General features: G+C 41.5%; 1 protein-coding gene across 2 annotated transcripts in view; it reads left to right on the plus strand.

The window, feature by feature from the left end:
* Nucleotides 1-2,765: 2,765 nt before the first annotated feature.
* FAR2 (fatty acyl-CoA reductase 2) overlaps nucleotides 2,766-16,774 on the plus strand; it is a 151,348-nt gene continuing 137,339 nt past the window's right edge. The window contains exon 1 of one of the 2 annotated variants that reach the window (XM_047065341.1): nucleotides 2,766-2,885. The gene's annotated coding sequence lies outside the window, so the exon portion shown is untranslated. Of the gene's footprint in view, nucleotides 2,886-4,588; nucleotides 4,766-16,774 lie in introns of those variants that run through there. The other variant, XM_047065342.1, reaches the window with a different exon arrangement.

Here is a 16,774-nt window from a genome sequence, read left to right on the forward strand (position 1 = left end):
GAAATATTATCTCACAGCCCTCACAGGAAGAGCCCTGCAGACACTGGTTCTTGGACTTCCAGCTTCTAGAACTGTGAGACAATACATTTCTGTTATTTTAGCCGCTCAGTCTGTGGACTTCAATATGGCAGCCGGTGGACGAATACATCATGTACACATAAATGTCATTTGAAATGGTGATAATCAAATTATAATTTTGTAATCTATAATAATGTTGCATTTTATTTGCCAACATTTCACTGAAAGTCTGTTTATTTTCTACTTTATGAATAATGCTGTAATAAACCTGTAACTTTGTCCATATGGCATTTCCCTTTTTTGTGGGTATTTCCTGTAGGGGATAAGCTTAGGAATGCCCCGGGCTTACACCAATGGGTTAACAAGGCATAAAGAAATACAAAGCCATAAAATGCTCATGCCTGGGTTTGGGCAAACCAGATTTGCACCCCAAGAATAGGGAGGTGCAAATGCACCCCAAAATAGAGAGGGGGCGCAGAGCCCCCAGAATAGAAAGGAAGGGGCAAAGGCCTAAAATAGGAATGGGCACAAGGGTGCCTAATACATAGGTATATGAAATAAACAAGATTAGATGTTCAGGGTGGAAGCACTCCCAATTTAGTACTATGGCAGAAAAGCTGCTTTCATAGGAGGATAGGGCCAGGTTAGGTAAATTGGTGAATTGGACTATGGACCTCTGTGCAGCAGGTGAAGCAGCCCAGAGTAGAGATGGTTAACACAAGAAAAGGTGCCTTGTCAACTCTAAGGCTATTTCCCCTATCTGCCTCATCCCCCTAGGCTAGCTAAGATAAACAGAGGTGCTGCCTCATGTTCGCTGTAAACAACCTTCCTCCCAACTGCCTGGCACCCAGATTTTGTTTTGTAATTAACCCAAAGCCCTAACCCCAAATATCTTCAAGACCCCCCTTTCCCTCGCATCCCCAAGTGAACGTTCACAGATTCATTGTTTCTTTGTGCACGTCCATCACGTCCATCACCATGTTTGTAAGCCTTCTTATCCTAATAAAAATGGGGCAAGGCCCCTTGTTCCGGGCTCTTGTCTTGTCCGGGACATTAACCATTTCTCGTTTCTCATCCTCTGTGCCGCTCTCTTGCTAGACAAGAGAGAACTTTAGACCCAGAGTCTACCACAATTTCCTTGGGACATATTCTAAGAAATGGGACTCCTTTATCACAAGGTTCAGAACAATAAGAACATTTTGAGTGACGAAACATTTTATGCTTTGGGAATGTATTGCAAAATTGCTTTCCAAAAAGTTGTAACAATTTACCTTCTATCTGCTGTGTGATAAGGGATTTCAACATATTCTCACCATCATTTGACAGTATCATTTCAAGTACTGTCATACAGGTTTTTAGAACACATTCAGATGTATTCTACAGTGGGGGAAGGGGTAACAGTGTATTTACTTGGTCCTAACTTTTTCTTTTTCTCTTACTTGCAGGCAGTCACCAGAGGAAATTAGTCAGAGTGTCTTTAGGCTACACACTTTGCTTGCCATATTTAATCAAAGAGAGCCCAGTGGAAGAGGATTCAAGATGGGAAGTGAATTCTTTTTAATGCAAGAAATCACTCATTTCATTAATTCCAACCTTCATGAATTAAATTTTATTTCTTTATTTGTATGCCGACTGTTGGAATGAGGATATGTGAAGACAGCTTCCGGGGCAATATTCCTTTTTGGCTCCTCTTAACACACCATATTTATTTGGGAAGTTACCTTCCACCTTGTTCGAGGAAGTAGGTTGGGCGTTGGCCTGCGTTCAGCACTTCCTCGCTGAGGACGGCTGACTCCCCTGCCTGTCCATCCCTCTACAAGTCTTCCCTGACAACGGATCCAGTTTTTCCGTTTAACTGTTAACAATGACCAAACCGTATCTGCAAAAAGCTACCAGGCTAAGAAGCAAAACGTCTCTCTCTCTCTCTCTCTCTCTCTCTCTCTCTCTCTCTCTCTCTCTCTCCTTTAATCTGTTGAAGCGCTGCTGAGCAAAGCTGGCGCGCAGCTGTTCCCGCAGCCTGCATCTCGGGTCCTTTCTAGTCTCTTCTCCACCTGCCCACTCCCACTCGCACCCTACGCAGGCAGAGCCTGATGTCTGCCCTCCAAACCCTGGGTATGAGTAAAGCGTGCCTCCACCCCTCCTGGATTTTTAGGACACTGCGCTGGTCAGTCATTGCAGGGCGCCTCCGCAGAGTCTGGAGCAGATACAAGAACATCCCTCCCACGGAGTGTGTGGTACCCAGAACCTCAGTGAACTCGGATTTGAGCCTGTCTTTTTCTACTAGGGCGGATGGGGAAAGGTGTGTCCTCCAAGCGTTCAGACCAGAACCTTAGACTTTCTGGGTCTCTCTTTTCCCCCCTCCTTCCCACCTCCTCTTTCTTTCTCAAGGTGTGGGAGCTCTTCTTTTGCAGACCAGAGAGGGGCGCCTTTCTAGCTCCCTTTACCCTCACCCACAGATTAAAGAAAAAAAAAAAATGGAGAAAAAAAAAAAAAGCCCGGGAGTAATAGCGAGCGGCTGTGCTGGGTGCTGAATGAATGGAAGCCGCGGGGCGGGCCTGCGCGCACGATGCCGTCTCCCGGAGGCCTGTAAAGGCCCTCGCCAGCCGCGCGCCCTCCTCCCGCCCCGGGCTCCGGCTGCCGCCGCTACCGCGCCCCACGCGGAGGCCGCGGCTGCAACCGGGAAGGTCGGAGGGAGGGTGGTTTCCTCCCGCCCCACACCCAGTCTCCGAGCCGGATATACAGAGTGTCACGTTTGGGAGCCCAACGAGGAGAGCGCTCTCCCTGCGGCGGGAGTACCTGCCGGGGCCTCGGGGAAGGACTGGGATTTACAGGACCACTAGTTGAACCCCACCGCGTCGGAGGAGCAGGTACGCCGGGGTCGCAGCCCAGCTCTCGCCGAGCCCACGCCGCGGAGGCCACGCCAGGCTGGGGGCAGCCCCGGGGGCAGGCGCGGGCGCAGGGGTCGGGGGGGGGGGGCGGATCCCTAAGGGCCCCGAGGGAGGGTGGGCGTGCGGCCCAGAGGACAGAGGAAGAGGTTTGGGAGGCTCTGCCCCCTGGCAACCGCCACCCCCCGCCGTCAGCCGGCGCTTACTGCCCGCCGAGGTGGAGCGCGCAGAGGGTGGCAGCGGCGGCGGGCCAGGCAGGGCCCGAGAGGGTTAACCTGGGAGCCGCGCCCGGCAGCCAGGATGGAGGGAGAGAGGCGCCTGGCCCGGTCTGGCGGCGGCCTCCTTGGCCCCTGGGGCTATTCCTGAAGAGAGCGCGGTGACTCCAGGCCACGTGTGGAACTGCTCCCTGCCCGCGGTCCTTCGGGCGCCGCAGACAGCCGGCGCGCTTCCCGACCCTGCAGCGCGTGCTCGCTCGCCCTGAGCCCCATCCCTGGCCGCGCGTCCGGACCCTCCCACTCCCACTCCCACTCCCACTCTCACTCTCACTCCCACTCCCGCCTCGCCGAGGCCGGGAGCCCGAGGCCGAAGTGCTCAGGGGCGTCTAGGGTGGGGTCTGCCGCTGTTGGAAGTTTGCCTCCTCTCCCTGTGGCCTGCGCGTCTTGGAAAGAGCAGGGGAGCAGAGCAGGTACCAGGAGACTCCAACCGGAGTAGATGGCTTGCGGGAAGGCTGGGAAGGCTACTCACATCCCTGGCGAGGAAGAGAACCCCCGGGGCAATTACATTCAATTAAAAGGATTAACCAGCTTAGTCCTAGAAACCGTAGGAAAGCATCCCATCTATCTACCAGCTTCCTACTCTTTCACCTTTTGGGTTGGGTAGGATTATGAACAGTTACTCTTTGATGGATGAGATACCTCGTGTGAGCTACCAGGTCCTCCAAGGATATGAGAGGGCTTTAGCGGCTGGTTGAACCATGTGGCGTGCCCCATTGTACCGTGAGCAAAGGCAGAGTGGGGACAGCTGACTGACCAGGAAACTTAAGTTACTCGTACTTTTCTTCTTGTGGATGCTGCATCAAGAGAAGTTTGACACTGTGGGAAAAGAAATTTGAGAATTACCCTGTGGTTTCAATTATTCATCTCTCTACCTCCATTTATATTATTTGGCTAAGGAGCACGTTTAGTCTGAAACGGCACAGGGACTAAATAAAATTTTAAGTCAGCCACTCGAATTGCAAGAGCAGGTTTTTCAGCAAAACCCACATTTAGGGATCTTTGTGCATGAGACTTCCGGTAGATGGCCGTGGGGTTTTACCAGCCAGACTCAGGTGTTGAAATATTTCATCTGTAGTGTTTTTGCAGGACGCTGGTCTTTATAGGACTCTTTTTTGTTTCTGAGGGCATTTCCTGCACCTGCCTTATTAACAAATTCCTACCTTACCCCAGTTTCTAACATTGGGTTGTAATTATCCATAAAATATAGGTAATATAAATCACCATAAGTTGGTAAATCTTACCATGAAGCATTTCTCCTTTATTTAAAGGAGGGACATGACATCTAATTACAGAAGAGGGAGAAGCTTTCTTTAAACGGGTGAAAAATCAATGAGATAGCTCAGGTTTGTGTATCTTGTTGGGGTTTATGAAGAATATGGTCGTCTTGAACATCTCACCATTTGCTTTCCTGTCATCTGAAGATGTATTTTGAGTGTATGTCTGGCAACATCTGGGCAGCCTTAAGAATTCTTTGTTTTTCTCTTAACTCCAGTGCAGCCATGAAAACTCACTCATTCACAAGCACAGTCTCCAGAAGGATCATGAACAGTGACCAGGAGCATGGTGTTCCCTGACACTCTGGGCTCTGTGAGAACATTTTTTTTTTTTTTTTTTTTTTACTCCTGAAGAGGCATTCTTAATGCTTTTGTTAACAGAGCACTTTGAGAACCTGATAAAAAGCTATGGGGTATGAAGCACAAACATATGCACATTAACACGGAATTCTGCCTATGGTTTCAGGAGCTCACAGCCTCCTTGATACCCAACCAGATGTTAGCCGTTCACAGACTTTGGGCAGGGCCAGCTTCATGGAAACAAACCGCTCAGTCACACGGGGCTCTGAACTCAGAAGGGCCCCGCACTAGTTTTAAAGTTCTGCTGTCACTGTCAGCTCTCTTAATAATTTTCAAACAAGGAGCTCCAAATTTTCATTTTATACTATATATCCTGCAAATTCTGTGGCCAGCCCTGATCCCAGCATAACAATCCTGTTCTAGAATTTACTGCATAAGTTATGTCATAGTAATCCTACGTTTCAGGTGAATTCTCCAACACAAACTTGGACTTTAGCTGCTACCTACCTGTATCATTCAGCCCCTCTTCCTCATGCGCAGTTTCCTTACTGATTGAATAAAGATAGCAGGCAATATCTGCTACTCTTCCTCTTAAAAAGTAGTTCTGAAGATACACTAGGTAAAGAGGTAATAATTGTAAAAGCATCTGCTTCCCTTGAACAATTTTATACTAACAAAGGCTTGACTTCTACTCCTTGTTTCAGAAGTAGCTTGAGGAAAGTTGGTTAAGTACATTAAAAACGTTGCAGAACTTTTATAATAACCCTTATATTTTAGTGGGGAAAAATGAAAAGTAGCTAAGGTATTCAGTATTTTACATGTTCCTTAAAAACCATTATTTGGACAAGATTGGAATTGTCAAGTAAAAGTGCAGAATAACTTCTTGGATTCCAAAGATACTTCCTGAATTAAATATGATGTTTGAGTCTAATCCATCCAAAAATTGAACAATGTGTAACTGAGTCAATGATTGACACTTAAGTTCTAAAAATCCACATTTTCAAATCTTGAGCAAGTAATTTTTAAAATACTCTAGGGCATAGCCTAGCAGTGTAAAGTACACCCAGTCCTTCACCTCCTTTAACACTAGGGAAGAAACTGAGAAACTTTTGGCAAGTTCTCTGTCCTCACTCTCCTCCCTTAACTACTTCCCTCATCTCAGATCTTCTCTTTACCCCAGCTTTCATTCCCAGTATGATGACAACACACACCAAAGTGTTGAGGAAGAAAACAGTGAAAGGAAATGAGTCAAATCCTCATATCAAAGTCTTAAAATGGGGGCACTAAATGGGGTGGTTGGAGACTCCTTTCATACAACTACTCTGTGCAGAGACATGCTGTGTACTTTAGCTTATGAAGTACTAGGTCCTATACTCGATAGACACGACATCATTGGCAAGACAAAATATGTCAATATAAGGTGTTAATTAACAGTAGTAGATGAGTTGTTACAAGGCAATAGAAGAGTAGACACCAAATGAATGGTGCAGATAGTAAGTGAAGTGAGTTCCCAAGAATAAAATGCATTAGTGAAGCTTAAGAGGAAGGTTACATGAGATGTTCCTTAAAGCTCTGCTCCAAACAGAGGTGAACGAAGGAGTCTTCTGGCTGATTGGTGTGCACAAAATGAAAATCTGGATGGAGCTAAAGTTTTATGTAAGGAAAAGGCAGGAGACAAAACTGTAAGGGAACTTTCTAGTGGTTGGCTTCATTCATGTAATAAATAATTATTAAGCCTCCTCTGTGACCAGACACAGGGTCAATTTTTCTGTATTTAGTGTTGAATAAAGCAGACATCTTGTAGAACTTATAGACATTTAAAAAAGGAAACATATAATAACAAATTGTTGGAAGTAGTATGAAGAAGAACAGGGTGCTATTAAAAAAAAAAAAAACAACAGGCTGGCTCAGACTTGGTGTTCTGGAAAGGTCTGTTAGACGATGAAAGACTTAAATTGATACTTGAAAGAAGCGCAGGGATTGGCTTGGGAATAAAGTAAAGGAAGGAAAAGCAATCTGGGCAGAGGAAGTAGCAATGGGAAGGCTGCAAGGAGAGGAAAAGGCTGGAAGTATTCAGGGAACAGAAAGGAAGCATGGCTGGAGTTTGGGGAGAAATTGCTGTGAAGCTGGACAGGAGTATGGTGAGGTAGGCAAGAGCTTGATCATGGAAAACCTCACAGATCTTGACATTGATTTTGAATTTTATGTTGGTGGGAAGCCATGAAGACTTTGAAGTCAGAGACTATGTAATTTACATTTTAAGAGATCTTTATGGGTACAATATGGACAAAGGACAAGAAAGAAAAAGAATTGGAAGAAGGAAGACCAGTTAGGGCAGAGTGTCATAAACAGCACTGACGGAGAAGGTAGAGAAAAGTGGGCAGACTTGAGATCTATTCTGAAGGTAGAATTGATACAGCTTGCTGATAGATTGGATATAAGAGGTGCGTGAGGCAGAAAGAAGTGGGAGAATGAATTATTTCAGTAGATACTGCTGGATGTTTGTAATCCAAACCAGTAGACTCATGTACATATGACTTAGAGTTGCTAGAAGAACTGAAAAATGAAGTGAAAGCTGGTAACCTAGCTTAGTACCTCTGGGAAATATACCAGCTACTGGGGTAGAAGTGAGAGAGAGGAGGGAGATACTTTTGGTTTTTATACTATCATTTCTACTGTAGGGATTATTTTTTTTTTTTAATTTTTTTTTTCAATGTTTATTTATTTTTGGGACAGAGAGAGACAGAGCATGAACGGGGGAGGGGCAGAGAGAGAGGGAGATACAGAATCAGAAACAGGCTCCAGGCTCTGAGCCATCAGCCCAGAGCCCGACGCGGGGCTCGAACTCACGGACCGCGAGATCGTGACCTGGCTGAAGTCGGACGCTTAACCGACTGCGCCACCCAGGCGCCCCTGTAGGGATTATTTTTAAGCCATCACATTTTATCATTTCTTAACAAGTTACTGCAGCAACAAATATTGCTCCTGTTTTGCTGGTTTGAGCACATGAATGGAACATGGGGCCATTTCCTACCATGACAAAAATAAGGAGAGAAAAGTCTAATCCTTACCAAAGTGATTGGTTCTAAAACATAATTCATAATTCTGAAAACCTTTCCATTCTTCCCCCTTGTTTATATTGGTGTTTCCCAAAATGTAGTCTGTGGATCATTACTGTTTTGGGATATTAATAACAGTTAAGTGAAGAAAAAAAAAAAGCTTCCCTGATCATTTAAATTTGAGAAACACTTGATTTAACCTGGGTAACCTGTCTTATTGCAGGAATCCTCAGAGCCTTTAATTTACTAATTAGCGCATTAAGAATCAAGAAAGAAGGGATATTTTATGTCACATTTCCTAAACTTATTTGACCTCAAAATGCTTTTTTGTTAGAACATCTGACAGAGTCGGCATTTAGCATAATGTGCTTTGGGAAATGCTGCCCTATATTAATAGATTAAACCTTTTAACATTTACATCCCTCTATTCACCATCAACTTCTCTCATCCCTTTCATGCCCCTCAGCTGGAAGAAAGTGGGAGACTAGAATGGACTCTGTTAACAGGCTGTAAGTTGATGATGAAACCATTCTGCTCTATGGATAAGAGATAAAGAGATATTCATAAGCAAGTTTTACAGTCTGATTAAAAAGAAGCTTTAATTTATTGACTGATTGATTGATTTAAATTTCTACTTTCATGATTTCATTTCTACTTTCAGACCTCCCTGAAGTATGTTCTGTCAAGTCTAGATTTACACAGGAGGAACCTTAAACATAGGTAGTGGGGAAGACTTCACAGGGCCTCTCTTGTTCCATGGCAGGTCTGGGCCTTACTTGATGTTGATAATGTATCTTTTACAGGACAATACAATGAGAATACATAGGGTGTCTGTAGGAGCAATGATTTTGCAATGAATCTCATATATCTTCTCTCCTTCTCCCCAGTGCATTTGCATGGTGGTGGGTTGGAGACAGGAATGCAATTTATGACCAAAGAACAGTGCAACCAAAAGAACAGAACAGGAGAAACAGGTTCACACAGCTGTGGACTCTGACCATGGCTTCATCCATTCGGTCCTCTAGCCCAGGGGTGGGCAAACTATGGCCTGAGGGCCAAATCTGGCCCCTGCCTGTTTTTGTGTATCCCTTGAACTAAGAATGGTTTTAATATTTTTAAGTGGTTGGAAAAAAAATCACGAGAATAATGTTCTGTGGCACGAGAAAATTATATGAAAACCAAATTTCAGTGTCCATAAATAAAGTTTTATTGGAAAATAGCCAGTGTCATCTATCTATCATCATACTATCTTAGGAGCTTTAGTGTTCTACCCAGTGAGTAGTTGTGACCAGCAAAGCCTAATACATCTAGCCCTTTACAGGAAATGCCAACACCCCCTGGGTTCTAGGTTATTAAACTCACTGGCCACGATTTTAATCGCACAATTTTAATCGATTTGTTTTTCATTTGTTTTATATTTTAGGGGATAGTGTTAGCTGAGGCTGCTATAGCAAAGTACCATAGACTGGGTGGTTTATAAAAACAGAAATTTATTTCTAACAGTTTTGGTGTCTGGGAGAGTTCCTGGGTTCATAGATGCTCTTTTACAGAGTGGCTGCACCAATGTTCGTAGGTGATCCAAGAGATTACTGCCTGTGTTTTCTTCTAGGAGTTTTATGGTTTTGGGTCTCACTTTAGGTGTTTAGTCCATTTTGAGATTATTTTTGTGTATGGTGTAGTAAAGTGGTCAGTTTCATTCTTTTGCATGTAGCTGTCCAGTTTTGCCAACACCATTAATCAAATCTTTCCCCCATTGTATGTTCTTGCCTCTTTTGTCATAGATTAGTTGACCGTATCAATATGGTCTGGGCTCCCTAACCTGTTCCATTGTTTATAGATGCCCATCTTTTCACTGTAACCTCACATGGTGGAAGGGAAAGGGAATTCTCTGGAGTCCTTTTTCTCTCTTTATAAAAACAAAATTTAGGGGCACCTGTGTGGCTCAGTTGGTTAAGCAACTGACTTCGGCTCAGGTCATGATCTCATGGTTTGTGGGTTCTAGCCCCACTTTGGGCTCTGTGCTGGCAGCTCAGAGCCTGGAGCCTGCTTTGGATTCTGTCTCCCTCTCTCTCTTCCCACCCCCAATTGAGCTCCATGTCTCTCTCTCTCTCTGTCTCTCGAAAATGAATAAATGTTAAAAAAAATTAAAAAGAATTTATTATTGAAGTATAGTTGACATACAATACAACGTATTAGTTTCAGGTGTACAACATAGTAATTCCACAAGTCTATACATTACACAATGTTTACCACAATAAATGTAGTTACCATCTGTCACATGCAACATTATTACAATATTATTGGCTATATTCCTGATGCTGTACTTTTCATGCTTGTGACTTATTTATTTTGTAACTAGAAATTTGTACCTCTTAATCCCCTTCCTTTATTTTGCCCATCCCCACCTTCCTCCCCTTTGGCAACCACCAGTTGTTCTCTGTATTTAAGAGTCTTTTTCTGTTTTTTTGTTTGTTTCTTTTTTAGATTTCACATACAGTTTGGCTTTCTCTGTCTGACTTATTTCACTTGGCATGATATCCTCTAGGTCCATCCACATTGTTACAAAAGGCGAGATTTCATTGTTGTTTTTTTTTTTTTTTTTTTGTGGTTGAATTAGTGTTTTCATTTTCTTTGGGTAAACAGTAGTTGAATTGCTGGATCATATGGTATTTCTCTTTTTAATTGTTTGAGAAACTGCCATACATTTTTCCACAGTGGCTGCACCAGTGCAATGGCTGCACTTTTGCATCAATTGTGCGCAAAAGTTCTTTTTATTTCTTGTGTGTTTGATACTAGACATTCTGAATGGTGTGAGATGGTATTTCTTGTGGTTTTCATTTGCATTTCCCTGATGATTAGTGATGTTGACCATCTTTTCATATGTCTGTTGGTGATCTATATATCTTCTTTGGAAAATATTTGTTTGGGTCCTCTACCCGTTTTTTGAGTTTACTTGGGTTTTTGTTCTTGTTGTTGTTGTTGTTTTGGTGTTGAATCGTATAATTTCTTTCTATATTTTGAATCTTAACTTCTCATTAAATATATCATTTGTGAATATCTTCTCCCATTCAGTAGGTTGCTTTTTTTTTAATGGTTTCCTTCAATGCACCAAGGTTTTTGGTTTGTGTAGTTCTAATAGTTTAATTTTTTGCTATTCTTTCCCATCCTGAAGAGATCTATCCAGAAAAATGTTGCTAAGGCTGATATCCAAGATATTAATGCCTACATTTTCTTCTAGACGTTTTATGGTTTCAGGTCTCATATTAGATCTTTACTCCATTTTGAGGTTATTTTTGTCTATGGTGTAAGAAAATGGTTCAGTTTCATTCTTTCGCATATCCAGTTTTCCCAACACCATTTAGCAAAGAGATGATCTTTTCCCCATTGTATATTTTTACCTCTTTTGTTGTAGATTAATTGACCATATAAACATGGGTTATTCCTGGGCTCCCTATCCTGTTCCATTGTTTATAGATGCCCATCTTTTAATTGTAACTTCACATAGTGGAAGGCACAAGGGAGTTCTCTGGCATCTCTTGTATATGGATATTAATCCCATTTGTGAGGATTCCACCCTCCCAACTTGATCACCTCCTAGAGGTCCCACCTCCAAAGACCATCATACTGGAGAGTAGATTTCAACCTAGGAAGTTTGAGGAGAGTCAAACATTGTCTATAAGTTGTGAATAGATTTCCTAGAAGCTCCTCAATCATTATTGCCATTGGAGTCTTGACAGTGCTATTTATTGTCCGTAATTAGTGTAGCTAAAGTTACATGCCAATGTGAGGAGCAGAAGATAGTGTTGAAGGTAATCATTTTTGAGAGTTACTCAAACATTTGAACTACTAGATAAAGGATGGGCACTCAGATAGACATAACTAGAACCTGAAGAGATAGGGTAATTTTAGTTGTTGAAATCTGCTACCTGTGAGCATGGACTTACTGTAAGGTGTCACCTTCAATTTTTATTTCAATAATGAAGCAAATCTATTTTTTATTTATGTAATCTTTTTTGTAAATATTCATGTTTTTCAATTTTTTTAATGTTTATTTTTGACAGAGAGAGAGAGACAGAGCACAAGTGGGGAGGGGCAGAGAGAGACACACACAGAATCTGAAGGAGGCTTCAGGCAGCACAGAGTGCAATGCAGGGCTTGAACTCATGAACTGCAAGATCATGACCTGAGGCGAAGTCAGTTGCTCAACCAATTAAGCCACCTAGGTGCCCCAAATATTTATGGTTTAAGGGTGATAGTCTTAACTTAGGGATAATGAAAATATACATTTTATTGTCCCCATCTTACTTTTATTGAATCAGGATTTTTAGCATGATCATCCTATGTGCTTCATAAATAACCAGCACAGCTCAGGTACAAAATGTGTGAGCAACTGATCCAAGTTCTTCCATGGGATATAGAACCAGAAGATAGGGTTCTTGAAGCTTGGTGCTTAGAGTTATCATTGCTATCATGAAATCCTTCCAGGTGCATGTATGTAGTGGGAATCAATATGAAATATGGGACTCCTTGCCAAGTACACTGATCAGGAGATTGCATAATGACTAACTCAGAGGCCTACCTTAAAAAAAAAAGAATTGATTTCAGGTAACATCTTCATTCAGTAGGCTTTTTTTTTTTTTTTACTTAACATCTATACCAATGCAAAGAATATTACAGTAAAACCTTGGCTTGCAAGTAACTTGTTCTGCAAGTGTTCCGCAAGACAAGCAAATATTTCTAATAAATTTTATCTTGATAAGTGAGTGACGTCTTACAATACGAGTAGTACATGATGCCAAATGTCACATGATCACAACTAAGCTGGTGGTTCTCTCTCTTTTTCTCTCTCACTGTCTCTCTCTCTCTCTCTCTCTTTTTCTGTCTGTGGGATTGTGGATAATCATCTTTCGTGCTCATCTCAGGCCACATGTTTGGCAGAAATCAGTGACTTTTCAGAACGTTGGAAGGTGCCCACAACTGGCACTAGTGAATTTTTTTCACTTCAAAGCACCGGTGGACAGTCCTTTGCTTTTCCACACAAGAGTAAGCTTCAGAATGCTTTGCTTCATTCTTGGTCATTGGATACTTTCCTTGTTAAAGTTGCATGAAAAGAAAAGGATTCCATTTGAGCCAGTAGATAGCAGTGATTCCATTAGTAATTGTGAAAGTCATCCTACACAATAACCCTCCTCTCTCGTCTTCCTCATACCAGCCATGAAGGTTTTCAAAGGGAACTGCAGGTTAATTTATTTTTATTTATATTTTGTATTATATTATAGTATTGTAATCACTTTTATATGAATATTTTTTGGGTTGCAGAATGAATTATCTAAGTTTCCATTATTTCTTATGGGGAAATTTGCTTTGATATACAACTGCTTTAGATTACAAGCGTGATTCCAGAACAAATTATGCTCGCAAGCCAAGGTTTTACTGTATATATTTTTTTGTGTAATCAACAATGTGATTCAGTAGACTGTGAAAAAAATTGTTCTTACTATAATTATCAAACACTAAGAATAGCACGCGTTTCTTGTTTTAGTCATGATTTATTTAAAAAGTCCTTGATAAGTTTGTATCCTTAACTCCTGCAGTCCAGCAAAACCATTTCCAAGCTGTAGCCTACAACAGGTGTTCCCTGTGGCCTCTGGACATATTGTTTTTTTGCTTGTTTGTTTTTAAGGTATTTTAACTTCCCAGTCCCCTCCAGAGATGGCCCAAAGCCTTGAAGCATACATTTGAGGTGAGGAAAGGAAAGCAGACACTTCCCTGTGAATCTGTGTGGAAGGGACAAAAACTACGGCCTCTCCTATCCCTCAGCTGAGGAGTTGTTGGGTCAGTAATATTTGCTGGTGAATAACAGGATGACCACAGGAGGCAAGAATAATATTTCCTGAGCCAAGAAATGAGAAAAAGTCATTGTGAAAACATTGCACATTTTAGATCATTTCACAAAAATGATGCTTTATTTATCACAGGTCAGTGAGAGGACATATCCCACAAAAATCACACATCCTTGAGGGCAGGATAGTTGGAAATTAGGAAGACCATTAAATTATGTGTCTGGTCTCAACATATTTGAAACCACTTAAGCACTTCCAGAAGAATTAGATATGCCAATGCACAATATTGTCAAGAAACTGGAAGAATCTGCCCAGAAGAATGTGATAAACTGAACAAAACCAGCTGTGTGTAACAATTCAGTGTGAGTGCGTGTATTGAAGGTTTTTGCTTACTATTTTCAAGAAAGGATTTTAAAATTAAAAGATGTGTGGGGTGCCTGAGTGGCTCAGTCAGTTAAGCATCCGACTTTGGCTCAGGTCATGATCTTACGGTTCATGAGTTCAAGCCCCACATCAGGCTCTGTGCTGACAGCACGGAGCCTGCTTTGGATCCTCTGCCCCCCTCGCTCTCTGCCCCTCCCCCACTCATGTGCATGTGCACTCTCTCTCTCTCTCAAAAATAAACATTAAAAAAAGATGTGTGGGTAGTAACAGCATAGTTTTTTTCAGTAATAAAATCATCTTCAAGATGGACAATATTCATTTAATAAAAATAGAGCCACTTATCAAAAACTTAAGAGAAATTGCCACTTAATTTCACATGAAACAAATATATAAATAATATCCTGATAAGCATTAATGAAATCAATTTCATGTCAGTCTGTGTATTTTCATTTCTTTTACACTGTAACTGTTGTCTCATTCTGAATTGAATCGTATTTCAGTTGAGTTTTGTTTATACAAGACCTTCAGGACCTATCTGCCCTGAATATGAGCAGAAGATCTAAAAGATGGGCACTTGTTCTCTTACCACAAGACTTGGAGAGCCTTAAGATTTACTTCCGAAAGTAGTTTCAAGTCACGGGTATCTCTGATGGTTTGAAAGAGTTAATTTCTCATCCAGATGAGCCATTGTACTTGTCAAAACTCTCTCCCTAGTAGAATTCTGACCTTGTCTCTCCCTCCTTTTCCTTCTGCTATTTCGGTGCGGTCCTGCCTGAAGCAACAGTTATTCAAGAGCCACGGAGTGTGTTACAGATCTCAGGACTGCACGTTTGGTAAATTTAGGCCTCGGTTTCTGTAGGACAGCAGGAAACTTTCTCAATTTAGACTTCCGTGAACTCCTAGACATACTGAATGTCGCCACATACCTCACTATCTTGTCTTCTGTACAGAGTGGGCACAACAAATAGCTTTGCCTTACCTAAGTATACTACTATACTAAGTTGTTGAATGTTCGAGTACCTTCTCTATATGTGGTCCAATTCCCTCATTTTATAGAAAAGAAAAGCCAGTCCCAAAGACATCAAATGACTTGTCACATATCCATTTAATGGATGAATGTATACCAGTATCCAAATCTTATGACCGCCAATTCCAGGACCATTTTATTCATTCATTCCTTCATTCAGTCAACATTCATATGATTTTGGAAAGTCTGCGATGTACCAGACAGGGTGTTTAGCTCTGCAGATGTATGATGAACAAGTTATAGTACCTGCCTTTAAACTTTAGTGTCCCTACTCTTTGAGCAGTGTTTAACCAGTTACAGCTTTGGAGTTTGTGAAATCTTTCAGTAAAGATCTTCAGCGTAAAATATAAACTTCTCATAGGTTTTAATTCCCTGCTTCTTCTCCCTCGTAACCAGCCCCAGTCAATGGTTTAGCTTCCCACAGTCCTGAACAATTAGCATCAATAAGAGTATGCTGGGAAATGGCTGCATTCTTTTGTGTCTCGCTTCTTCATTCAGCATTATGTTTATAAAATTATCCAAATTGTATGAATTTATAGATTCTTCATTCTCATTGCTATATAGTACTCCATACTGCGAATATACCACTTTCAATTTTTTTGTTTCACTATTTTTTTAAATGCTGAATACTTTTATTTTTTATTTTTTTAACTTATTTTTTTTAACTCGTTAGTTAACATACAGCATAGTATTGGCTTCAGGGGTAGAACCCAATGATTTATCACTTACATATAACACCCAGTGCTCATCCCAACAAGTGCCCTCCTTAATGCCCATCACCCATTTAGCTCATCCACCCATCTGCCCCCCGCTCCAGCAACCTCAGTTTGTTTTCTGTATTTACGAGTCTCTTATAGTTTGCTTCCCCTCTGCTTTTATCTTATTTTTTCTTCCCTTCCCCTATGTTCATCTTTGTCTTTCTTAAATTCCACATATGAGTGAAATCATATGATATTTGTCATTCTCTGCCTGACTTATTTCACTTAGCATAATACTCTCTAGCTCCATCCACATTGGAAATGTCAAGGTTTCATTCTTTTTTGATCACCAAGTAGTATTCCATTATACACACACACACACACACACACACACACACACACCCCACATCTTCTTAATCCATTCTTCAGTCGATGCACATTTGGGCTCTTTCCATAATTTGGCTATTGTTGATAGCACTGCTGTACACATTAGGGTACGTGTTTTGTTCCACTACTGATGAACACGTGTAGTTTCCACTATGGGGTTCTTAACAATAGTGTTACCAAGAACATTCTTATGAATGTCTTTTGTTGAATATGTATATACATTTCTGTTGGGTATACCAGGCATGGAACTGCTTTACATAGAGCACTTTGGTGAAATCTGCCAAAGAATTTTCCAAGCTAGTTGTATACTTTATACTCCCAGAAGCAGTAGAGAGATTCCATTGTTTCATATCCTTATCAACACTTCTTACTTTCTGTCCTTTTCATTTTAGCCATTTTGATGGGAGAGTAGTTGTATAGGATCATGGATTTGTTTGTATTTCTTTGGCGACTGACAAGACTGAGAATCTTTTTATATATTTTTTGGCCATTTGGATATCTTCCCTTGAGAATTACTCAAGTCTTTACCCACCCATTTGTCCATCTTTTTAATTATGTGTGCATATACTTTATATATTTTAGACATAATTCCTTGTTGGATATATGTATTGTGAATGTCTTCTT

Source organism: Lynx rufus, unplaced genomic scaffold (assembly GCF_022079265.1).
Source record: "Lynx rufus isolate CCGP_SWC_20201006 ecotype Redwood Valley unplaced genomic scaffold, mLynRuf1.p SCAF_7, whole genome shotgun sequence".
Taxonomy (NCBI): Eukaryota; Metazoa; Chordata; class Mammalia; order Carnivora; family Felidae; genus Lynx; species Lynx rufus.